The sequence below is a fragment of the Vipera ursinii genome (genome assembly GCF_947247035.1).
Source record: "Vipera ursinii genome assembly, chromosome: 2".
Classification (NCBI taxonomy): Eukaryota; Metazoa; Chordata; class Lepidosauria; order Squamata; family Viperidae; genus Vipera; species Vipera ursinii.
This window is the reverse complement of record NC_139513.1, coordinates 286,465,058-286,491,855: the sequence shown is the minus strand read 5'-3', so window position 1 is coordinate 286,491,855 and position 26,798 is coordinate 286,465,058. Positions and strand designations below refer to the sequence as shown.

Here is a 26,798-nt window from a genome sequence, read left to right as displayed (position 1 = left end):
TCCTCCCTTGGCGCACTTCCTCCGTCGGGCAGCGCCGCTGTTGCTTCCGGAAGTGACGTCGGGAAAGCTCGAGCTGAGGCGATCCCAGCGGCCTCCTTTCTGAGGTGACATTTTTTTTCCCCCTCCCCGCCGCCGCTACCACCACCTTCCTCCGGCTCCGTTCTTTTCCGGGCAGAGGCAGCGGCGCCGGCCACGCCGGGGGAGGAGAGAGGAGGACGAGGAGCCCCGGCCCCTCATGCTCCAGCTGGGCCTTCCCGCGGGGCCTCAGGCCGGGGAGAGCCTCGGAGGCCGCGGCGGTGGCGACGACGGCGACTCTGGTGAGTGCCTCATCTCCCCTTCTCCGTCGCTTAAGCCTCCCGGAGCGCCTCGGCCTACGGAGGCTGAAACCCCCCCTCAAAAAAAACACCCCACAACGCTTCCCTTCGGTCGCCTCGCTCGCCTTTCCCCCCTCCTCAAGCCGGGCAACCCCCTCCCCGGGCTTCCCTTGCTGTGTTCTCCCTCCTTCAAAGCTCCCGATTCGGATCGCCCCGTCTGAGGCCTGGAGAGCCACTCAGCGCGTTGGGCCGGCCGGAAAACTGGGGGGGGGGCAGGGAGGGGATGAAGGCATAAACTAGGGGCCTTCAAACTTGGCCCTTTTATGACTTATGGACTTCAATTCCCAGAATTCCTCAGCCAGGCACGTTGGCTGAGGAATTCTGGGAGTTGAAGTCCACGAGTCAAAAAAAAGGGCCGAGTTTGAAGATCCCTGGCATAAACCGTGGTTAGTTTAAGAACGGGTGAGCGTGTGGCGCCAATGAGTCACGGGAAGGACGCTGGCGACGGAAGGGCCGTCTGTGGTCCAGTTAGGGCGGGGGGGGGGTTTCTTCCAACTTGGGCCCCTTTTTTATGACCGGTGGACTTCAACTCCCAGAATTCCTCAGCCTGCCTGCCTGCCTGAGGAATTCTGGGAGTTGAAGTCCACGAGTCAAAAAAAAGGGCCGAGTTTGAAGATCCCTGGCATAAACCGTGGTTAGTTTAAGAACGGGTGAGCGTGTGGCGCCAATGAGTCACGGGAAGGACGCTGGCGACGGAAGGGCCATCTGTGGTCCAGTTAGGGGGGAGGGGGGGTTTCTTCCAACTTGGGCCCTTTTATGACCGGTGGACTTCGACTCCCAGAATTCCTCAGCCAGCCAGCCTGCCTGAGGAATTCTGGGAGTTGAAGTCCACCGGTCATAAAAAAAGGGCCCAAGTTTGAAGACCCCCTGTCCTAGACTTTTCCAGACAATTTATTTTATTTATTTTAATTTTATTTTAATTCCATTTATATCCCGCCCTTCTCCGAAGACTCAGGGCGGCTTACAAGCTTAGCAGTAGCCTTCATTCTATGTATATGCCTGCTTATTAGGGCTTTCACACACACCCCCAAGCGGCATTATTACAAAGTCAGCTTAATTGCCCCCAGCAATCCGGGTCCTCATTTTACCTACCTCGGAAGGATGGAAGGCAATTCCCCTCCCTCCAGTGTTGTCAATGTGATTAATTCTATTACCAATTAATTCTAATCGCTTTAATAACGCTTTTTAGCTAGGTTGATTTTTGCAGCATTGTTATTTAGATCAGAAAAAGCAGGGGTCTTCCAACTGGGCCCTTTTATGACCGGTGGACTTCGACTCCCAGAATTCCTCAGCCAGCCTGCCTGCCTGAGGAATTCTGGGAGTTGAAGTCCACCGGTCATAAAAAAAAGGGCCCAAGTTGGAAGACCCCCTGTCCTAGACTTTTCCAGACAATTCCGCTCCCTCCAGTGTTGTCAATATGATTAATTCTATTACTAATTAATTCTAATTGCTTTAATAGCGCTTTTTAGCTAGGTTGATTTTTGCAGCATTGTTATTTAGATCAGAAAAAGCAGGGGTCTTCCAACTGGGCCCTTTTATGATTGGTGGACTTCAGCTCCCAGAATTCCTCAGCCAGGCACGTGTGCCTGGCTGAGGAATTCTGGGAGTTGAAGTCCACCTGTCATAAAAGGGCCCAGTTGGAAGACCCCTGCGTTAGGTCTTTATAGTTACCAGCATGAGCTAACCCCTTGAATTGTTCTTGGAAGCTTATCAGCAATCAGTGCTGCTCACAAAATGTGTTTCATGGGCACGGCTAGGCTTGCCTGTTGCTTCATTCTGGCCCAGTTGTGGCTTTTTTTTTTTTTTTATTGAAAAGTTTTACAATACAGTTTTCCTTTTGAATGGTCTTCCGGAGCAGCGTAGACCCCATTGCAGTGATCAAAGCGGGAGTAACTGCAAGGAAGGTCTCCTCGTCCAGGCCTGATTGGTGCACAAGTGTGTGTGTGTGTGTGTGTGTGTTAGGGTTTGTATAACAGCTTTCCTGGGCACCAGCTGTTTCCAAATACTTCTCAAGCAGGTGCTAAGAGTTTAGGAAGACAGGCAGATTTGCCCATTAGACCTGAAAAGGAAATGCAGCCCATTTAAGGATGAAGATCCTCAAACCCAAAACTTTGAAGCAGCCATAACCGCTCAGTCTTCCTAGGTTTGAGTTTGAACCTGTGTTTCCCTACTCAAGACTTCAACAGCCCCCAAACGGTCAGGCAAGTCCTTCACGTATTGATACTTGACTCCAAGCTGAAGAATTACTTCCCCGAGTGACTCTTCGTAGGTATTAAGCAGGAAGGGTGAGAATGTTGACCCTTGTAGCACTTGGCAACGCTAACTTGAATCAGCCACAGTTCTTCCTATCGGTCCTATTTTCCCCACAGCTAGTCCAGAATAATACAAGCTGCTGAAAGATCAAGGAGGGCCGGGAGAACGTGGCAGCCCTCACCTTGGCTCGTTCACAAGTGCAGCCTGTGCTGACTGGGGAATTCTGGGATTTGAAGTCCAGAGGTCTTGCCAGGGTTGGGGACCCCTCCTGTACTATACTCAGCCTGAAACTCGACTGAAAAAGGTCTAGCAGTTGTTCACTAGGATGGTCAACTTTAACTTTAACTTTTAATTTAATTAAGGTACTGGACAAAAACCTTGAGAATATGGCTAGGTCCGTGTATGAACAGAAAACACCCTATACGTTGGCGATACATAGGGGTTGTTTTTTGCTTGCCAGTCACAGCTCTTTTTGTTGCATCAAGTGCAATAAATCAGTGGTTTAGAAATGGATGTTTTGGGGAAGTTAGAGAATTGCAGCGGAAGTTACAGCAATGTAGACAACTCCTTGGACTGACATATTTCCTTGTTTATGATTGACAACCCTAACCTGTCAATTTGCATTAATGAGGGGCAGAGTGGTGAAGTGGTCAACGTATTAGAGTAAGCCAGGGGTCTTGAAACCTGGCCCTTTCATGACTTGTGGACTTCAACTCCCAGAATTCCTCAGCCAGGCACGGGTGGCCAAGTTTCAAGACCCCTGGATTAGGACAACTCAGGTTCACGTTTAGCCTTGTTCAGGGGTAGGCAACCTTGGCTCTTTTATGACTCATGGACTTCAACTCCCAGAATTCCTGAGTCAGCTGACTCAGGAATTCTGGGATTTGAAGTCCATGAGTCATAAAAGAGCCGAGGTTGTCCTTGTTCATGGAAGCTCAGTGGGTGATACAGGTATAATCACTATCTCAGCCTAACATCTCACAGAATAAAACTTGAAGATTGTATATTGTACAGTACAGAATGTTTTGCGATAAAATCCTAGGAAAAGGTATTTAAATTTAATAACCTCTCTATTGCTTGATTTTGCTTGAATGATATTTTTGTTTGAATGATATTCAGGCTTATAATTTGGCTGTGGATTTTTTTTTGAGACATACACTTTTGAATAATTTATGAAATATTTAAGAGAAATAAAGTTTAAATTTGGGTAATAGTTCGGTTTGAACAAACGTTGCTATTCTGGACAGTCAAGAGTCCATTGAAGTGGAACCGCTATAAGAAATCAAATAAAATTAGTGAAGGGGTTTTATTTATACTTACTATCTTAATAAGTTGTTTCAGTTACACTCTAGCCTGCATTCAGATATTTTCAGTTGCATATCCTCAACTGTGTGATATTTTTTAGTGTCCATGGCACAGTATGAATAGTTTTCTATCTCAGCAAGATCATCTCAGTAGATTTATTCAAGAATGACAAAAATAAGCTTGAACAATATTTTCATGGGTGGAGTTCATTTGATGATGACTTTGTGTAAAAGCTTTCTTGATGTGAAATCAGTGTGAAAAACATAGATACATGTAGAGCTGCTTTGGCACCCGTGACCTACCTTAATGCTTGTGTTTTTAATATAAGAATGGATGTTGTTTTTGTTCTTTTATACAAATTGGTTATAAAATTTGGACAGCATTTAGAGCAATAGATATATAGTTTACTAAAGTGGAGAAATATTAAAATTGAGGAAAAACTTAGAAGAAAATTAAGGAAAGTTTAGGACACGGGTGTTAAACTTGCCACGTCACATGACGTGTCTCAACGTATTGCAATATTTTTGCATTGCCGGCAATGGGGTGGGCACAGCTTCGGTATGAGGAAACCGGTCCCCGGGCCAGCAGTTTGACACCCCTGGTTTAGGAGCTCATTGGTTAATATATAGATACCGAATAATACTTTTATTTTTTCTTAAATGTAACTATTTGCCATCTAAATAACAAAAACATCTACTTCGTAATTCTAATCCTGTTTTTTTTTTTTTGCTTGTATATCAAATACACACTACCCATCTTTCTGAATGATTCTGGGGAGTTTATAGATTAGAACCGTGAAACCTATGTTATAAAAGAGAGCGTTAAAAACACAGAGCTAAAACCAAAAAGGTGGAAAGAGCTCTCTGAAGCCACCAACCAACCCCCAGGGTTGCCTACCGTTGTTGGATCTGCACCCGAGTTGAGAGAGCCGGTTCTTAATGCTCTGCTGGAAAGCCAGAAGCTCACCTCTGGGGCAAGGCATGCCATTTGTCAGGGGCCATGAAGCTTCCTCCTTCCGTTATGTATTCAAGATGGACAGGGATTAATATTTATACGTTACTTATATGGAAGGATGTAGGTCTATACATGTGTTCTCTATAGCACGTTTATTTGTGTGTGATGTATGTGTACACTTTGAGAGCAAGTAGCTAAATTTCATTTTTAATGTGTTTCATTGTGCCCACAGTAAAAAAAATGACAAGGTTGTCTTTCTGTCTGTGTCTATCATCTGTGTCTGTCTGTCTGTCTATATCTGTCTATGTCTCTCTGTCTATATCTATCTATCTATCTATCTATCTATCTATCTATCTATCTATCTATCTATCTATCTATCTATCTATCTATCAGAGTAGGCTCTTTCTCTAGACCAGGGCTTTTCAACCAGTGGTACAGGTACTACCTGTGGTACATTGGCATCTGGCAGGTGGTACGTGACCATCCTAGAAAAGTGGTAGCGGGGGAGGGGAATGAGCTGAACCAGTGGCAGCACCGCACAAGCCTAAGTGAGAGACGGCTGGAGCTGCAAGGTTGTCAGGGCTCAGCGGAAGCGCCAGGATCAATGCCAGGATCCAGCTGGAGTTCAGCGCTGATCCTGGCGCTTCTGCTGAGCCCAGAAGAAGCGCCAATCCACTGGAATGTTGCAGCATGTCCAGGGTCTTGTGATTTACATTCAGAGGCTTGGCAACTGATTATTTACGACGCTCACAGTGTCCCAGGGTCATGTGAAGTGACCAAAACCTGCTGCAACCACCCAGCAGATGGGAGGAATAAAAACCAAACACCTCCCACCCCACCCCTGCTGCCAATCCTCAACAGAAATACTCACAAGAATGAAAACCTCGGACAGGAGGAAGAGCGCCCCCGGGCGGGCAGGCAGGTGTCTTGCTCGTCTGTGGCTTGGGGGGTACTTTTTTCAGTGCCATTGTAACTTCAAACAGTCACTAAGCGAACTGTTGTAAGTCGAGGACTACCTGTACTTCACTTTTTTCCTTTTGGGGGGCGGGTCATCAAGTTTTTGACACCTTGCTAGGCGACTGGTAGTACTCGGATGTTTCCATATCCTAAAAGTGGTGCAATGGGTGAAAAGGTTGAAAAGCCCTGCTCTAGACCAGGGGTAGGCAACCTTGGCTCTTTTATGACTCGTGGACTTCAACTCTATGATGGCTCAGGAATTCTGGGAGTTGAAGTCCACGAGTCACAAAAGAGCCAAGGTTGCCTACTCCTACTCTAGGCGTTGTCAGTTGGAATTCTTTAACTTTCAGGGTCTATAACAGGGGTCTTCAAACTTGGCAACTTTATGACTTGTGGACTTCAACTCCCATAATTCCTCAGCCAATAAATAAACCACTGGTTTATTTATTGACCATTCAAAGTTACAACAGCCCTGAAAAAAGTGACTTGTGACCGTTTTTCACACAACCCTGGCAACATTCCCACGGTCACGTGAACAAAATTGTTTGGTAACTGACTCACATTTATGACGGTTTGCACTGTCTTGGAGTCACATGACCACCTTTTGCGAACGTCTGGTTAAGCCAAGTCAGTGGGGAAGCCGGATTGACTTCACGGCCGTGTTTATTAACTTAACGGCTGCAAGTGATTCACTTAACAACTGGCAAGAAAGACCATAAAACAGAGCAAAATTCACTTAACAAATGTCTCTCTTTAACAACAGAAATGTTGGGCTCAATTATGGTCATAACTAGGACTACCTGTATTGTAAAACTCATGCTTTTTATCGTGGATGGGGTGCCAATCACAGGTGAAAATCACACAATATAGCAGAGGTCTTCAGCCTTGGCCCTTTTATGACCTGTGGACTTTAGCTCCCAGTTATGTAAGTTACATAGGCTCAGCCACTCTCATTAATAAACTGATTTAGGGCTTACCATATCATATGACTCCAACCAAGCCTGCTTTAAATGATCAAATAATCAAGCATAATTAAAATAAACCATACTTTAGCTTTCTTTGGGACTATAGCAATTTGTTCACCCCTGCTACTGTAGTTGTCATGGGTTAGTAAAAAGGCTCTTCAGACTTGGCTCCTGCCTGGCTGAGGAATTCTGGGAGTTGAAGTCCACCAGTCATAAAAGGGCCAAGTTTGAAGACCCCTGGTCTGGATCCAAGCCCGCGGTTTCATCAAAATGGCCGACTGAGGAATTCTGGGAGTCGAAGTCCACCAGTCATAAAAGGGCCAAGTTTTGAAGACCCCCGAGAGTCTGGATCCAAGCCCGCAGTTTCATCAAAATGGCCGACTGAGGAACTCTGGGAGTCGAAGTCCACCAGTCATAATAGCGCCATGTTTTTGCAGACGCCCTGCAGTAAATATAGGCTTCAGTCAGAGGAATATGATGCGGTTGTATTTGGGAGCAAATAAATGTAAGAGTTTCCTTGCTCAGTTGCTTTCCTGCGTAACGAGAATGACCAAGGTTAAGCTTTTAAACCACTCAGTGCAGCTCAAGCAACCCTTTTCTCCTGGAAGATTCCTTTTTTTTCCCCAATGAGTTTGGCGTAATCGCTTAGCAGCATGACTGAGCCCGTAGGGAGAAAGGTTGAAAGTCACAAATTCTGGGTCTGCCTTCCATCGCCCTCCTGCCTGGGTGGAGCCAGCTGGAAGTAATTGCCTGTCCCTCACCTGGCACCCTTCCCCATGGCCCCAACACGGTGGGCTCCCATAACCGAAAGGTGCTTTTCTGGCAGACTGAAAAGAAAAGAGAACAATGTTGTTTTTTTTTAAACAAATAAAAATAAAAACCTACCGTGCGCCTCCCTGGCCCTGAAGTATTGAGGCGCCCAGCTAGACAAGCCAGCTCTCCTTTTTCTCCTCTTCGGGATACAGACCAGTCTTATAAGAAGAGGTAAACAAAATCGAAGGAATTGAAAGAGTTTAAAAATGTCCTTTCGTAAGGAAATACTCAGCGCTGGGGAAATAAGTAAGAGCCGTTCAAATCAGATATTGTAATGTAAAAGTATTTCCCCTAGGGAAATAAATACAAAGCTCCGTGTAAGCCACAAACTGTTGCTAGTCATTCCTAACTAGACAAACCTCTCCCACCGTAAAGGAATTCCAAGTGAAACAAAACACGGAGTTGCTCAGTTGGTACAAAGAAAATAAATATCAGAGACAGAATAGTAGGTTTAGGAGCACATAGCAACTGAAATTAAACTTAACCCGTAATTCCCAGCTAGGCTTCTTCGTTATTTCTTAGAATAAAGTGCTCCTTAGACGCCTTAGCTTTCTGGGGCTTTTGTCGTATCTTTCAGATATTTATTTTATGTTTTATTTTATAATTCTTCTCAGTCCCCGTACTTCGCTTCCATCTACTTGGCTTCAAAAGGGATCAAAACATTTTCTGCATAGCATAAAAGGAGTGGTTGGGGAATATTCTGTCTACCCACAAGATCCCAAGCCAATCCTCACCGGAGAACACGATGCGGAAACAGAGCAACGTGCATTCCTTGTCTGGAAAGCAAGCTGTCATTCCTGGCGATGCCAGGTGGCATCACACACACAAAAAAAGGGCACTGCTGATAAAATTAAATTTAAATGTCAGATGAATGTAATAGATTCTGGGGAAAATGAGTAATCTATAGTCTTTGTAAATCAGCAGCAATGGATTGACTGATTAGGTGCTGTTTCTCAAATATTTTGGTAGCATCTATTCTAGCTTGGCCTCTGCGTCATGTTCTCATCCCCCCCACCCAAATTCATTTCTGAATTATTAGAATGTTGCGGTTCTTGGTATGTGTTAAGTAGTAGCCACTGTAGGTAGTTGGAGATGATTTTGGTCGTCTTAATTTAACTTTTGAAATTGTATGAAATTATGAAAAGACATTTAAAACTTAGGGCAGTTGGACACACCATTTAGAGGCAAAAGAGCTGTACGTACTTTTACGATAAATTAGGCAGTTAATTCCATGTTGTTTCAGAAATTATGTCGTCCCTTTTAGCCAGCATTCATCATTCATTGAGATGGTTTGAATCTTTTGTTCGTTTGGTGGCTTTCAGAGTTTGATACGATGTTATCCAAGGAAATGCGAAAAGGCTGGAGTGAAGGCTGTTATCTAAAGGGTATAGCTTATCTTTGATGAGTTGTGTTTGAGATAACAGTAGCACTTATATACCGCTTCACAGTGTTTTGCAGCACTCCCTAAGCTGTTTAAAGAGTCAGCATATTTGCCCCCAACAATCTGGGTCCTCACTTTATCGATCTTGGAAGGCTGGAAGGCTGAATCAACCTTGAGCCGGTCAGGATCGAACTGCTGGCAGTTGGCAGAATTAGCCTTCAGGACTGCATTCTAACCACTGCACCACCACGGCTCGGGTAGTTTTATTATGTGAAATGGTGGTTTTATTATGTTAATTAAGAAACATGCACACACATCCCGCCTGAAATTAATGAAATGAGATCCGTGCCTAATTCATTAAGCATAAGTGCTAAAAAAATAAAGAGTCAGATAAGGGAGCCTTCTTATGTTTGCATTAGTTCCAAAAAGATTCCTGCAGAGCAACCAAGAGTGCCTTGTTTCAGGGTGTTTTTTAATTTCTTTATTTAGCGTACAGCCCTGAAACAATTATATTTCCCAGAAGAGTTTATGGTGATAATAGAAATGCTGGCAGTCTGTAAAATAGTTAATACAGGTGATATAATTAAAATGCAAAGCTGTGTAGTTTGAGCCATAAACGTAAAGCTGGGTTGTTACTGAGTAATTTTCCAAGTAGTTATTCAGCAGTCTGAACTTTTGTGATGCAATTTGGATGGCTAAAAAAATGCTGTTTCAGTGAGTTTTGAATGCTCCCCTTTTTTCCTATTTTTTCCTTTTATTATGGTTATAAATCTTGATATATTGGATTGCTTTAATACATATACAATAACATCTGTACAGTATTAAAATATTTCCCTTTCTGATGACCCATCTGGGCCTATGAAGAATGCAGGATATTAGTAGCAAATGATGCCAGTAACATTTCTCCCCAGCACTTATATATTGTTTATTTATCGAATTCACAGCTGCTCTCTGTAAGTACACAGGTGGTCCTCAAGTTAGGACTCAATGGACCCCCAAAATTTCTGTTGCTAAGCAAGACAGTTGTTAAGTGAGTTTTGCCCTATTTTACGACTTTCTTGCCACCGTTCTTAAGTGAATCACTGCAATTAATTTAATAACACAGTTAAGTGAATCTGGTTTCCCATTGGCTCTGCTTGTCAGGAGGTCTCAAAAAGTGATCACATGACCCCCCGGGACACACTGCGACCATCATAAATATTGCTAAGCACATTGATTTGTGCTTTAGATTGTAAGCCGCCCTGAGTCTTTGGAGAAGGGCGGGATATAAATGGGATTTTTAAAAAAAATCAATTGCCAAGCGCCTGGATTTCGATTACTTGACTATAGGGATGCTACAACAGCCTTCAAGTTTGAAAAATGGCGATAAGTCACCTTTTTCAGGGCTGTTGTAACTTCCAATGGTCGCTACGCAGTTGTAAGTCGAGGACCACCTGTGTCTAAAATCATACACCCATCTACCTGAAGAGACTTGGCCTCTCGAGTTCCCTTTGAGGTTTACCTCGGTTGAAGGAAATGTCTTCATCGTGGTTCAGTCCAAGCCGGGAATAAACAACATGGCGACTGCTTAAGAAAGAAGGTTGCAGTTTATTGAAGAGGAGAGCCAGGCAGGAAGAGGGCCTGGCTGGAACAACAACAACAAAAGAGTGAGCACACGTAGGGAGTGGGTTTTTATACCTTCTTGGGCTTTTGTGTTTGGAGTTGTTTCTGTGGCATGAACTTTGACCTTAGTCTGAGTGTGCCTTTCTGGTATTCTGATGGTGGTGTGTTAATCCTATTATGTCCCAAAGGTCGTATCCTGCTTCCCTGGGGCTGTGGCTGATGACTCTTAGATTTTTGGTGTTGATTCTAGGGATCTTTCTTCCTAATCCCGGTTTCCTGGTTCCGGTCTTTCTGACAAGATTATCACATCTGCAGAGCTGGTTTCTGCTTGGGGGAGGGAGACTTTATTTTTTATTTTATTTTATTTTATTTTAATTCCATTTATATCCCGCCCTTCTCCGAAGACTCAGGGCGGCTTACAAGCTTAACAGTAGCCTTCATTCTATGTATATGCCTGCTTGTTAGGGCTTTCACACACACCCCAAGCGGCATTATTACAAAGTCAGCTTATTGCCCCCAACAATCTGGGTCCTCATTTTACCGACCTGGGAAGGATGGAAGGCTGAGTCAACCTTGAGCCTGGTGGGATGCGAACCTGCACTAATTGCAGGCAGCTGGTGTTACTTAAGGAGGCATCAGCCCACTGCTCCACCAAGGCTCTTGGGGCTATTAGGAAAACTGGGCCTGCTTTTCTGCCTCTTTTAAGATCCTTTGAGGAAATACATTTTTCTGCCCTTTTAATATTTCCTTCTCTGGGGGGCTGACTTCCCACACCTCCATTTGTATTTCTCTTATCTGGAGCGGCCATAATGAAGCTCGTAAGCCAGGGGGTAGGCAACCCCTTGGCCCTTTTATGACTTGTGGACTTCAACTCCCAGAATTCCTGAGTCAGCAGGGCCAGTTCAGGAATTCTGGGCAAGTCATAAAAGAGCCAAGGTTGCCTACCCCTGCTCTAAGCTAAGTTAGGCAAGTTTTAAATAAATCCAGGTTTATCACTAAGCTGACAGGAGCAAACCTGTGCGTCCTGTTTGGATCTGTGGTTTGCTGGTGGTATATTATTCCTATGCTCTTGCATGGAAATTACAGGAACAAAGAAGTGCTGTTCCGTACAGATTTTCTCTCTTAAGTTTGTAGAAAACTATTCGTGATACCAACCTGGTCTTCTTTCATTTTTCCCTGCACCATTGGGGATATATTGTTTGAGATGCACTTGAAGCGAATCTGAAGTTGCAAATTTCAGTCCAAATCAAATAACCACTGTGCAAGTTTGCTGGCTCTGAATAATATACAGGTAATCCTTGATTTACGACTCTAATCCCTGCTCTCCCTGTTGCAGTCTTTAAGTGTGCCTCAGAAGTGGAAGGGGCCCTGGAGGCCTAGTATATATATTATATATTTTATATTTATTATATTTTTATACCGCCCTTCTCCCGAAGGACTCAGGGCGGTGTACAGGGCAATAAATATAAAAACAGAATACAAAAGTTAAAAACGATTAAATATAATGCCCAAATTTAAAACAATAATTAAAACATATTAAAACCCCTCCCCTACCCCATCAAACCAGGTCAGATTGCTAAAATAAATACGTTTTTAGATCGCGCAGGAAGGAGCGAAGGTTGGGGCCCAGGCTGCAGGACCTGCCAGTTCACATGTGTCTTTTTAACCATTATCAAACAAGCCAATTTTGCATTTTCCCCCTTCTTCTTCCCAGCAATCTTTTAAAGTCCCATATATCAAATGATTAACTTCTGGGGTTTTTTTTGGGGGGGGGGTGTTTATCATCTCTCAAAATCCTTGTCATCTTTATCAAGTTCCAGTTGTACTTTGAAGGGTTGCCTCTCTAGCAAAGTCTGTCATATTTTAATTTTAATAAACAATCCACGACGTACTTTGTGGTATCTCTTATTGTTTTTAAGTAGTCCTCCAGTTTGTAGAAGCAGTATCTCCATCTCTTTCTTATGGATTATAATTTTAGCGTCCTTTACTTTATGATATCCTTTTAAATTTTATTGAGAGCAGCCTGATTCTCTTCAACATTTTTTTTGGTTGCAATATAGTTAACTAATTCACACAGTTGTAAATTTTCTTTAACAAGGCCATCTGGCAGTTTCCTAAGCCTTCAAAGCCTTCCCAGCAATTTATAAACACAGACCCCCTTTCCCACAAGATAAGATATTTTTAGTTGACTTGCACATCTTTCTATAAATCAGTTTCATCCATATTCTTAGTATTTACGAGCTAAAACACTATAGTCCCCTGTGCTGTATATTACCAAAAAAAAAAAAGAAAAAAAAATCTTACAGTGTTGGGAGGCACATATTTTTCTTTCTTTTAAAACAGATTAACTCGCCCAGCAAATACTAGTGTGACAACTTTTGAAAGCCTTTCAATCTTAAAGAAATAGTAAAAAGAAAATTAAACTCCAAGGTGACTTAAAAAGTGAGGCTAGGACAAGCTTTGAGTCCTCAAAAACCCTCCTATATTAACGGCTCGGAGCATGATGGAAACTGTGATTTCCAGCTGAACATAAGCAGCTGGAAAAAACTGTTTCTGCTGTTGAATTACAGACCATCTCTTCCCCCCCCTCCCCGCCAGCTGTTTAGAACAGGGGTTGCCCAAACCTGGCAACTTTTAAGACTTGTGGACTTCAACTCTAGCTGACTGAGGAATTCTGGGAATTGTGGTCTACAAGTCTTAAAGTTGCCAAGTTTGGGACACCCCCTGCCTGCTTTAAAATACATGGGGATGATCTCAGAATTGTCTTTCCTCCCGAGAAAATTATCCGTTGTCTGGATTCCACCCCAAGCTACCTTTTGGCCACAATATCCTCTACAAAATGCAGAGCCTCTTTCCCCCCACTTTATTATAATCCCCAAATGCATTTTCATTCCGTACCTCCCCCCCACGTTGTATAAACTAACCCAGGGCTAGGCAACCTTGGCTCTTTTATGACTCATGGACTTCAACTCCCAGAATTCCTGAGCCAGCCATGCTGAGGGAAAACGGAGAGGATTCCAAGCTGAGCCATGCTGGCTCAGGAATTCTGGGAGTCGAAGTCCACGAGTCATAAAAGAGCCGAGGTTGCCTACCCCTGAACTAACCTATCAGTCTTCAGCTCTCCTCGTGAATCATCCGAGGTCCGATAAAAATGAAAAGGCATGCCTAACAACATAAGCATATCTACCTTTCTGTCTAGTTTAGTATAAATCCCTCTCATTCCTCTCTTTAATAATAAAAGTCTAATTCCATTTAACAATGAACGCAAACAATGAATTAAGCATTACAGGAAATAGTAATGGCTTATTTATGCGCTAAAAATACTGTAGATAATGCAAATAATCCATTGGCCCAATGAAACATTTCCATAAAATAAAAAAAACCCTATCCAGTCAAGATGACCATTAAGCTTCAGACATAGCAATTCATTATTTAACTATAATCCAATAAGCCAATTTTATATTTTTCTTCCATCCAGCCATTTTTAAGTCCCATAGATAAGACTATAACTTCTCTTTTCTTCTTCTCTCTTCCTCTGAGCAGAGTTTAACTGGATGGAATTAATTGTAACCTGCATTTGGCATCTGTACGGGTAGTCCTCAAATTATGACCAGAACTGAGGCCAAAATTTCTGTTACCGACTCAGACATTTGCCCCAGTTTACGACCTTTCTTGCCGCCATTCTTAAGAGAATCACTGCAGTTGTTACGTTAGCAACACGACGGTTAAGTGGAATCTGGCTTCCCGCATTAACTTTGCTTGCCGGAAGGTTGCACAGCGTCATAAATATGAGTCAGGTGCCGGGCAACTGAATTCTGATGACGTGATCCCCTGGGGATGCTACAACCAGTGGTCATAAATGGTGCGAAAAACGGTCCTAAGTCACTTTTTCACTTTTTTTCCCCCCAGTGCCGTCGTAACTTTGAACAGTTGCTAAATGAACTGGACTACCTCTATTACTCAGACTTTAAAAAGGGTTGACCATTTAATTTCTAGTCGCGTGACATTCCTGAACTGCAGCTTGAACTTTGCCAATAGAAAGAGATTCCTGTTTTTAATTGCTGTGTGCATAACAAGGATAATGGGAAATGGATTTAGAGGAAGAGATTATACTGAAAAAGCAGATCACCACCATCAACTCTTCCTCCTCCTGTGTCCTCTCCCGTGTAAATGCTCCTCTGGGTCAGAATTAGACATTTTGTATTTGCCATATTGGGTTTCACTATAAGATATTGATTTTTTAAAAATAAATAAATAAAGATGCTTGTTCAGGAAATGCCCCAAAGATGTCAGCTGTATAATACAGGTAGTCCTCAACATATGACTACAGTCGGACCCAGGATTTATGTGTTGCTAAGTGAGAAATTTGTCAAGTGAGTTTTGCCCCATTTTACGACTTTTCTTGCCACATTGGCTAAGCGAATCGCTGCGGTTGTTAAATGAGTCACACGGTTGTTAAGTAGATCCGGCTTCCCGTTGTCTTTGCTTCTCAAGAGGTTGCAAAAGGGGATCACACAACACCCCACCCCCCCGGGACACTGCGACCGTCATAAATTGGAACCAGCTGTGCCAAGTGGATGAATATAAATCACATGACCGCGGGATGTTGCAACAGTGAAAAATGGTCATAAGTCGCTTTTTTCACTGCCGTTGTAACTGAACATCTACTAAATGAACGTAAGTCGAGGACTACCTGCGGATAATTCATTTCATCAAAATTTGCAAGTTCATCTTGCTACATGATTTCCTTCACACACACACACACACACACACAGACCCTGTTTTAAATAATATCTCTCAGAAGGCAGCGTGAGCAACTGTTTTGTGTGTTGCTTCCCAGCCTGGGGCCAATACAACTAAAAGGCCGAGTTGCTGATTTCCATGTGTCTCACGGCTACGAAATATAATCCTCTGTGTATTTATAGCACGTTTTCAAAAATAGACTAACAAATCAGGGTGAAATAGGTTTACCTAACATAGTTATTTATTTCTTGTAGTAAAAAAAAAAACCACCATTGAAATAATTGTGTAGGATTACAAAGGCTGCACAGTACCTTGAGTAAATGGGTAAGAGGTAATTGTGTGCAATTGATCTGGGATTAATTAGTAAGGCTATACTCCTTCCTTCTGTACCAGCACAAAAGCAAACCACTTTACTAGCCTTTAAATTACAGAGTACAGGTAATTTATAAGTGTACTTTTTTTCCCCCCCCCTTGGCTACTTCATATACTGAATTTGGCCTGGCGACTTGCAGAAGATATATAGCAAAGGGAAGTTAACCTGGCTTAGAGTTGTGAACAAAGTTTTGTCCTTTACGTTCCGGGACTTTTGTTCTCAGACTATTTTCTAAGAGTGCTATATTGTTTTCCTTTTTGAGAAGTCAACTTGGGTGAATCTCCCTGTATTTTCAGTTGTTGTCCTTTTCATTGGCTGCCTCATAGATGAGTGCTGTAGCCCTGTATATTAGTCGTAATAGGAAAGTTTGATAAATTCTATGCTGACTGTAAACTATTCAAATCAACTGAATGCTGCCTTTGAAGGCTGAAGTGCCGTGTTGCTGTAAACATTTGCCTACTTTTCATCATTATAGGTGGCATAATAATAATAATGATAATGATGATAATAAAGTTGGAAGGGACCTTGGAGGTCATCTAGTCCAACCCCCTGCTCAGGCAGGAAACCCTATACCATTTCATACAAATGGCTGTCCAGTCTCTTCTTAAAAACCTCTAGTGATGGAGCATTCATCGCTTATGGGGGCAAGGAGTTCCACTGGTTAATTGTTCTAACTGTCAGGAAGTTTCTCCTTAGTTCTAGGTTGCTTCTCTCTTTGGTTAGTTTCCATCTGTTGCTTCTTGCCCTGCTTTCAGGTGCTTTGGAGAATAGCTTGACTCCCTCTTCTTCTTTGGGGCAGCCCCTCAGATGCTGGAACTCTGCTATCATGTCCCCCCTCATCCTTCTCTTCATTAAAGTAGAGATGCCCAATTCCATCAACCATTCTTCATATGTTTTAGCCTCCAGCCCTCTGATCATCCTTGTTGCTCTTCTCTGTACTCTTTTACAGTCTCAACATCTTTTTTACATCCTGGTGACCTAAACTGCATGCAGGATTCCAAGTGTGGCCTTACCAAGGCCTTGTAAAGTTGTATTAACGCTTCAGGTGATCTCAGTTCTATCCCTCTTAATGCAGCCTAGCACCGTGTTGGCTTTTTTGGCAGCTGTAGCACATGGCCATGCACAGTTAAGCTTACCTAATTTTATACCTTCAAAGTTACGAAATAAAGACTCCTGGTCAATGCTGATTCAAAAGTAGGTATTTCATTTCATCAGCTCAGCCAACCCCAATCGGACTATCACACTTTTCGAAATACTGTCTTTAAAAAAAAACATTGAAAAATGGTGCAGTCGGTTATCAGTTTGGCAGACGCCTAAAACGCCAAGGATTTTACGAATTCAGGACGCTACTTTGGGCTGGCTTTTGCAAAACTGCAGCCGTTGTCCACGTTGCCTTCTGAAACTTATGCTTCTATATTGTGGGAAGCTACAGCTGATATTTATTGTAGTTAAAATGTTCTTCATAAACCAGGGGCACTTGGATTGCTTCCTCCCAGGGTGGATTTGATTTAAACCAACTCGATTTAAATTGTAATTTTTAAAGAGCAGCTGTCATCTCTGACCCACTGTTGACTCACCGACAGTCCCACTCACTTTAATGGGGCGGCTGGTGATGCGGCAGTGAACACCACAAGGTGAGGGACGTGGCAGGCAGCAGGTGAGTGGATGCCTGCTAACAGGCATTGCCATGATGGATCTGAAATGACAGGTGCTCTTTAAATGTAAGGACTTCATTCTTGCTGGTAGTTAGAACCTTTAATGTTATTATTTGCAAACAAAATGAAGGTTTCCTATTTAGAATAATAAGCTGTCAGGTTAGTAAAACAGCGATATCGGAAACGATTTTAGGTTAATCGGTTAATCACACACTGTTGGAAAACTACTCAAATTCTTTTATTTAATTAAAACACTTGGAGCCTGGTACAGATGCATTTCTCTTCAAAAAAACAAACAAACAAAAAACATAGTCTGTAGTGTACGCAGATTTGCAAAGCAATGGGATAAAGGAATATTCCTGAACTTGGTTTTATGATTTGTCTCGTGGTTTACTGTGAAATTGTGTGAATGCATCAGTGCAGTGCGCAAGTTATCTCAGCTTGCAGAGCTTGGATTCATTGAATAGTTTACCAAAAACTATATAACTACATAACTAAGCTCGATTTCATGCTGAATAAACTAAGTTATTAATATATATTAAGTAGAAAACTATCCTTAGATAGATTTTTTTTACTCCCAAAGCGTTTTATTAAAATAAATTTGATAAAAATTTTTAAAAAATCCAATTTCAATAAAAATCCTTTTTAACAAAAAATATCATTGATTATTATCCACCCTGATTCATCCCGATAAACATGGATAGTATAGAAAAGTCTTAAGTGGGCAAAGCAAGATATTATTTGTGACTCCTTGGAAATGAAGAAAGGCAGCCGAAACTTTGTTTTAAACTTTGTATACATATCCATATTAAGAGGCAAGTGGTATTGCACCCTCTCCAAGAATATTGTCCTAAAGTTGCCTTCTCCGGTCATGGCCATAACTTCCTCTTCTTTTGATTGTGGAGTGGATCGGTATAAGGATAGTATAATAACAGCCCTCGCATATCGAGCAATCAGTTATTGCAATTGTTCCCAGCAGTCCCTTAGCAGATCCTTCGACCGTGTCTGACTCTAGGGGACCGGTGCTCCTCTCCGTTTCTTAGCGGAGGGAGCCAGCGTTGTCCGAAGATGTTTTCCGTGGTCACGTGGCCAGCATAGCTATATGCCCGTGGTGGCGAACCTGTGTGGGCACACGCGCTGTCGCCCCAGTCCTAGGCCTTTCAGCTGGGTTTTATAAAACCTTTTCACTTTAGGCCTCCACCGCTGTGTGCAAAAAACAAAAAAAGGTTCAATCAATCAATTTCAACTTCTCGTGGGGAAAAAAAAGATCTCACAAAGTTGGAATTGATTGAACTTTTTAGTCCCACCCAGTCTGCCGTTACCACCTCAGCCACACCCACCCAATGGGCCACGCCCACACAATGGGCCATGCCCACCCAGCACCCAGCGATACATAAGTGGGTTTCGGGGTTGCAGTTTGGGCACTCGGTCTCTAAAAGGTTCGCCGTCACTGCTATATGCCAAAGGCGCATATAGGAGGGCTGTTACTTTCCCACCAAAGTGGTACCTATTGATCTACTCGCATTCACATGCTTTCGAACTGATAGGAGGGCAGAAGCTGGAGCGAGGAAGAGGAACTCGGGTTGCACCCAGGACTCGAACCTGGCTTGTTAGCTTTCCAGCTGACAAGCTCAGCATCTTTAACTGCTAAGCCACCAGAGCCCCCAATGTGGGTATTATTGTTGTTGTTAGTTGCAAAGTCGTGTCCGACCCATCATGACCCCACGGACAACGTTCCTCCAGGCCTTCTTGTCCTCTACCATCTTCTGGAGTCCCTTTAAGCTCACGCCTCCTGCTTCAGTGACTCCATCCAGCCACCTCATTCTCTGTCGTCCCCTTCTTCTCTTGCCCTCCACCTTTCCCAGCATTAGGCTCTTCTCCAGTGAGTCCTTCCTTCTCATTAGGTGGCCAAAGTATTTGAGTTTTAGCTTCAGGATCTGGCCTTCTAAAGAGCAGTCAGGGTTGATCTCCTCTAGGACTGACCGGTTGGATCGCCTTGCAGTCCGAGGGACTCACAGGAGTCTTCTCCAGCACCAGAGTTCAAAGGCCTCAATTCTTTGGCGCTCGGCCTTTCTTATGGTCCAACTTTCACAGCCACACATTGCAACTGGGAAGACCATAGCCTTGACTATACACACTTTTGTTGACAGGGTGATGTCTCTGCTTTTTAGTGTGCTGTCTAGATTCGCCATGGCTTTCCTCCCCAGGAGCAAGCGTCTTTTAATTTCTTGTCTGCAGTCCCCGTCTGCGGTGATCTTGGAGCCCAGGAAAATAAAATCTGTCACTTCCTCCATTTCTTCCCCATCTATTTGCCAGGAATTGAGAGGGCCGGATGCCCTCTCAATTAGTAACGTTATTTTGAAGAGCGTAGGGTGTTGTCCTAGTGCAGGGGAAGGGAACCTCGGCTCTTTTATGACTCATGGACTCCAACTCCCAGAATAGCTGACTCAGGAATTCTGGGAGTTGAAGTCCATGAGTCATAAAAGAGCCGAGGTTGCCTACCCCTACACTAGTGTGATATTTCACTGGGAAGCATGGGGTGGAGAGAGAAAGAGACAGACAGACAGATAGAAACCTAACCTCCTCCACTTAATTTTTTCCGACAATCTGTTGGATTGGAAATAATAAAAAGGCCTGAATATTCTGAGGCTTCTTCAATAAGAAGTATCCAAATCCTTATTTCGTATTTTTTTTAATTCCACGCTGTCATTTTTGGGATTGGATAACCAGAACTTTGATTGATGGGGTAGCCTGAGTTATGATACAAAGTGATTACCGCTTGACAAACCAAATCTTTCGTTAAAGTGGAAAGAAGAGATTTGGTAAAACCGATCTGTTGCTCAGAATTTGAGAATACTTTGGACTGTGAAGAAGACATAATTCAATATTGAATGAAGTAAAACTTTTGAGTATTCACTGGACGAACTAAACTAAAATGAAACCGGACACCTAATGTGAAGGCCAAAAACATAGGAGAAGACCTTAATAGTTGGAAATAATCAAAAGCAATTGGAAAAGAGGCAAACAGAAGACAAAATAGTTAGATGCCATCATAGATGACGTAAATATGAACTGTTAGAATTCAAAGAAGCAGTTATTGACCATTTCTCTCCCCCTCCCCTTTTGGGTCACAAAGAATTGGAAGCTACAAAAGGACTTGGAACATCAAAAACAGCAAAGCTGTTTCCAAAGATCATTATTATTATGTACACCATTACGCGTGCTTCAGTTTTATAAAGCACCCCGAAAGGGATATAGGTTTTAAAAACAGATTTTGACTGTAGTGTATAATTTTTACTTTAAAAAAAAATCAGTCCATTAACCAGAATAGTAACAGGATGTAGTAACAACAGATCTTACCTCCCCTCCACCCCACCCCTCCCTACATGTCATCAGATTTTAATGTTTAGTTATAATTTATGTTTTAATGTTCTGCATAAATACATTTTTATGGCTGTAAGCCACCCAGAATTACCCTGTGGCAAGAGGAGGAGCGAATGAATGAATGAATGAATGGCTTTTTTCCTCCCCAGTTCAAATTTTATACTCTGCTTTCTCTTCAGATTATATAAATCTACCCTGTTGTATTGTGCTATCTACCATAATATGGTTCTTTTCATGCTGCCATCCCCCTGTATATCTATCCCTTATACATTTTCTTTACTATATTCTTATTTTTTTTAAATTTTTTCTATTTCTTTTCTCTTCTGTACCTTTTTATTTTGGGTTCTTTTTTTGTACTAATTTAACAAAATTATTATAAGCATTACGGACAGCTCTTTGTTGCTTGTGAAACTCAGCCTTTACTATTTGGGAGGTTTTGGTTTTCGCTTTCATTACTAAAAGAGCAGGTAATGTGCGTGTCTGCTTAATGTAACATGGAATTGGATTGAAATGCATGAAATCTTTTGTAGGTTGCCACACTGTTTCTTCTGACCTTACAAAAGCATCATTTAAATTGAATTTATTGTAATTTTGAACAATATTTACAGTACAGAGTTGACTTACAGGGAAGAGGAAGTAATTTGTGCCAGGTTCTGCATGTAAGCAATGCAAAGAAGAGAACATGTAGAACTACCTGTAATATCTTTTCTGCAAATATTATTTTCTCTATATAAATTAGGAAAAACGTGAACAGCACTCATAAGCACTAGTAGCTAAGTCTTCCAGATGTAATTTTTTTTGGAAACATTTTTCTAAGTTAATTTATGCATATGTTTCTTTGTTTAGAGAATTTGGTGGGAAACAGCCAGAATGACAACTTTGGACACTCAAGTTTTCTGTCTACAGAGCAGTGACAGCCGAGGCTGAAAAGTAAGGAATTAATTCAACCATATATTCATATTTAAATGCATGCAAAATTTCACTTGCAAAAGCTTTTTATTGGTTCACAGTTCATGTAAGGCAACCCTTTGGATCTGCAGATACCTATGTGCGTCTGCCACGAATCGCTAATTAAGTAATCACTTATCCAATTTAGGCACTGCCCATCAGAGTTACTCTGGTCAGTGTATAGGTAAAAGCATAAAACTCAAGATAAAACTAAAATGGGTCAGTAAAATGGGAGCTGGGTAAAACAAATATTGAATAAGTTAAAAGTTTAAAAAGGCGGGGGGGGCACAACCCCGAGAGTTGCATGCCACTCTGTGAGCCCCCCCATGAGCTGGCAGATAATTAACTGATAATTCAGTTAATAAGTTGATTCCCACCTGCATGCGCCAGCCACTCCGTCTCTCAGAGAGAATAGAATTGAATAATAAACTTCATTGCACATACTTCTCAAACAAAACGAAAGCAAACAGGCTGGTGATGGGATATAGCAGTGATGGCAAACCTTTTAGAGACCGAGTGCCCCCCAAAACTGCCCCCCAACCTGCCTGCTCCACCCTGCCCGCAGGGCCACCCACTGCCTCCACAGCCCGCTGTAGCAGATCGCCCAGGCAGCCCAGCAGCGCCACGGCAGCCACGCCCTTCGCCCCCCCCTGCAAGCATCAACTGCGTGTGACGGGACGCGAGGGCGGAGTCTTGTCCCCACTGCCCGGCTGCCATGTCCTTGGCCGCGCTGCTCTCTGGGCCGCGGTGGGAGGCGGGCTGGGGCAACGGGGCGTGTGCCCACAGAGAGGGCTGTGAGTGCCGCCTTTGGCACGCGCGCCATACGTTCGCCACCCCTGGGATATAGGAAGTAGCGACTGCCTTGTAAAGAAAAAATGTGGGGAAAGAAACTGGAACTGATGTAATAGAAGAGGTATCTTCATGGCGGCGGGGGTGGTGGTGGTGGTAGTCGGAGGGCTGAACACCATTTGTAAATTATCATGAGCAGATTTGCTCAAGATTAGAAGAAGGACTTTATGCCCAGTGGTGTGTCAGAAGGGAGAACCATTGCTACTGTTGAGACTGCATTTCCTTAAATATAATAATAATAATAATAATAATAATAATAATAATAATAATAATAATAATAATAATAATAATAAAAAACAACAACAACAATAATAATAATAATAATAATAATAATAATAATAATAATAATAATAATAATAATAATATAAAGTTGGAAGGGATCTTGGAGGTCATCTAGTCCAACCTCTCTGCTCAAGTAGGAAATCTAAAGGAGGCCACTTGGTTAGTGAGATTGAAGAGGTAAGAGGCAACAGTGAGGAGAGACCAGTGAATGACAACAGGTAGTCCTTGAGTTATGACCACAGTTGAGCCCCAAATTTCTGTGGCTAAGTGAGACAGTAGTTAAGTGAGGTTTGCCCCATTTTACGACTTTTCTTGCCAAAGTTGTTAAGTGAATCGCTGCAGTGGTTAATAATAATAGTAATTAATAATGATGATGATGATGATGATAATAGAGTTGGAAGGGACCTTGGAGGTCATCTAGTCCAACCTCCTACTCAGGCATGAAACCCTATACCACGGGTTGGTAACCCACGGCTCTGGAGCCTCATGCGGCACTTTCAGCCTTCTGCAGCTCCCAGTTTGCACAGAGAGAGAGACAGAGAAAGGCTCTTGCACTTCCCTTCTCTCTCTCTCTCTCTCTCTCTGTGTGTGTGTGTGTGTGTTTGTGTATGTGTGTAACACGCTGTTCTCCGAGAAGCCGACAAGATTATTGGGCGGGGCTCCTGCCTTTGCTGCGTCTCCACAGGAAGCAGGAAACAGCAGGAGAGCCAGCCCAGTAAGAATGTGTGTCAGCTTGTCAGAGAACAGCGTGAAGCCAGCTTGCTAGGTGAGCAGAAGATCAGACAGAGGGAGAGGGGGGGAGATGGAGGGAGAGAGAGGGAGGGAGGGAGAGGGAGGAAGAGAGAGAGAGAAGAGAGAGAGAACTCATGCACAGCAGCCTCTATTTCTTTTTAATTAAACTCTTCAATCAAGTTCCCCCCCCCCCCCGTGAGTGCACACACGTTTTGCGGCTCCCAGTGTTTTTTTTCTCCTCTGGGAAACGGTCCAAGTGGCTCTTTGAGTGTTTAAGGTTGCTGACCCCTGCCCTGTACCATTCCAGACAAATGGCTGTCCAGTCTCTTAAACACCTCCAGTGTTGGAGCATTCACAGCTTCTGGAGGCAGGTGGTTCCACTGATTAATTTTCCCAACTGTCAGGAAGTTTCTCCTTAGTTCCAGGTTGCTTCTCTCCTTGGTGAGTTTCCATCCGTTGCTTCTCGTCCTGCCCTTCGGGTGCTTTGGAGAATAGCTTGACTCCCTCTTCTTTGGGGGGCAGCCCCTGAGAGACTGGAAGGCTGCTATCACGTCACCCCTGCTCCTTCCCTTCGCTAAACTGGACATGCCCAGTTCCAGCAACCGCTCTTTATATGTTTTAGTTTTAGGTTAAGTTAGTTGTTAAGTGACTCTAGCTTCCCCGTTGACTTCTCAGAAGGTCACCAAAGGAGATCACGTGACCGAGAGACCGTCACAAATGCATCTCAGTTGTCAAGTGTCCGGATTTTGATCACGTGGCCTCGGCGATGCTGCAACTGTTGCACGCATGAAAAATGGCCAAGAGTTACCTTTTCTTCCAGTGCCATTATAACTCCAGTCACTGAATGGATAGTTACAGGGCTTCTTCCTGTGTCCATCCAGCATAATTCTTTTCCTTCTTTCTGCCAAGCAGTGAAGAGATATATTACCCTTTCCGGTAATCTAATCATGTCGCGGAGGAACTTTGAAATTAAACAAGTCGCCCGTCCCTGCCGGCGTACAGAGTGTGGTGTATGTTGAGTCTCTCTCTAAATCTCACCGAGGAATCCTGATTAGCAACATTAGCCCAAACATTTTTATTATGAAATGCTTGGAGGAATGGGTCGTTAATCGGAAGGATGGTGGCTTGTTTTTGTTTTTTTGCCTTAGATTTTTGGCAAGCAGAGGGAAAGCCTCCTCGGGCCCAAGGGGCATGTAAATATTTATTTGGTTGCCTCACGTCTACACGCTTCTTCTCAAAACCTTTTCTGCATGGAACCTCCTAACTGTTGTTTCTGGATACGTTGCTTGAAAATAATTGTAATTGATGAGCAAGGAGTGGTTGCAATTGGCAGAGAAGACAAAGGCTCCCCTTGGCTATCTGTTCTTGTAGCACGAGCCGGGGGTCTAAGAGGACCCCTAAATTGTGCGCCAGACCTATAGGGGGGAGGGTTAACCTGCCCAGAGTCCGGTATGTTAATTCTCCTGACCTGTAGGGGCCGAAACCTAGAACTTCTGTATTATTAAGCTTGAGTTGCAGCTGGTTTCTCGCCATCCAGGCCCTTACAGCCTCCAAGCATTGACTCAGTACCCAAATGGCCTCTGTTGCCCAACATGGCATAGAGATGTGTCATTGGGTATCATCAGCATATGGATGATACCAAACACCATGCCAGCAGGTGTCCTCTCTCAGAGGCTTCATGTAGACATTAACTAGGAGAGGAGAAACGTTCTGTAATTCTATCCTATTCCATTCCATTCCATTCCATCCCATTATTCTATTCTATTCTATTCTATTCTATTCTATTCTATTCTATTCTATTCTATTCTATTCTATTCTATTCTATTCTATTCTATTCCATTCCATTCCATTCCATTCCATTCCATTCCATTCCATTCCATTCCATTCCATTCCATTTTTCTATTCTATTCTATTATTCTATTCTATTCTATTCTATTCTATTCTATTCTATTCTATTCTATTCTATTCTATTCTATTCTATTCCATTCCATTCCATTCCATTCCATTCCATTCCATTCCATTCCATTCCATTCCATTCCATTCCATTCCATTCCATTGCAATCCGTTCAATTCCAATCCATTTTTTCTATTCTATTCTATTCTATTCTATTCTATTCTATTCTATTCTATTCTATTCTATTCTATTCTATTCTATTCTATTCTATTCTATTCTATTCTATTCTATTCTATTCTATTCTATTCTATTCCATCCCATTCCATCCCATTCCATCCCATTCCATCCCATCCCATTATTCTATTCTATTCTATTCTATTCTATTCTATTCTATTCTATTCTATTCTATTCTATTCTATTCTATTCTATTCTATTCTATTCTATTCTATTCTATTCTATTCTATTCTATTCCATCCCATTCCATCCCATTCCATCCCATCCCATCCCATCCCATCCCATCCCATCCCATCCCATCCCATTATTCTATTCTATTCTATTCTATTCTATTCTATTCTATTCTATTCTATTCTATTCTATTCTATTCTATTCTATTCTATTCTATTCTATTCTATTCTATTCTATTCTATTCCATTCCATTCCATTCCATTCCATCCCATTCCATCCCATTCCATCCCATTCCATCCCATTCCATCCCATTCCATCCCATCCCATTATTCTATTCTATTCTATTCTATTCTATTCTATTCTATTCTATTCTATTCTATTCTATTCTATTCTATTCTATTCTATTCTATTCTATTCTATTCTATCCCATTCCATCCCATTCCATCCCATTCCATCCCATCCCATCCCATTATTCTATTCTATTCTATTCTATTCTATTCTATTCTATTCTATTCTATTCTATTCTATTCTATTCTATTCTATTCTATTCTATTCTATTCTATTCTATTCTATTCTATTCTATTCTATTCCATCCCATTCCATCCCATTCCATCCCATTCCATCCCATTCCATCCCATCCCATTATTCTATTCTATTCTATTCTATTCTATTCTATTCTATTCTATTCTATTCTATTCTATTCTATTCTATTCTATTCTATTCTATTCTATTCTATTCTATTCCATCCCATTCCATTCCATTCCATTCCATTCCATTCCATATTTTCTGTTCTGTTCTCTTCTGTTCTGTTCTGTTCTGTTCTATTCCATTCCATGCCTCATTCTCTCTCAGTCAAGCTCCTTTTTGAAGTCCTTGGTGCTCCTTGAGTTTGGCGGTTTTCTTGCAGATATTTCATTGCCCAAGCTAGG

General features: G+C 42.5%; 1 protein-coding gene across 4 annotated transcripts in view; it reads left to right on the top strand.

The window, feature by feature from the left end:
* The first annotated feature begins 73 nt into the window (after positions 1 to 73).
* Positions 74 to 26,798, top strand: part of ARK2N (arkadia (RNF111) N-terminal like PKA signaling regulator 2N) — an 87,783-nt gene continuing 61,058 nt past the window's right edge. For 3 of the 4 annotated variants that reach the window (XR_014491472.1, XM_083354869.1, XM_083354867.1), the window contains exons 1-2: positions 74 to 317; positions 21,606 to 21,689. The gene's annotated coding sequence lies outside the window, so the exon portion shown is untranslated. Of the gene's footprint in view, positions 318 to 10,207; positions 10,649 to 21,605; positions 21,690 to 26,798 lie in introns of those variants that run through there. The other variant, XM_083354868.1, reaches the window with a different exon arrangement.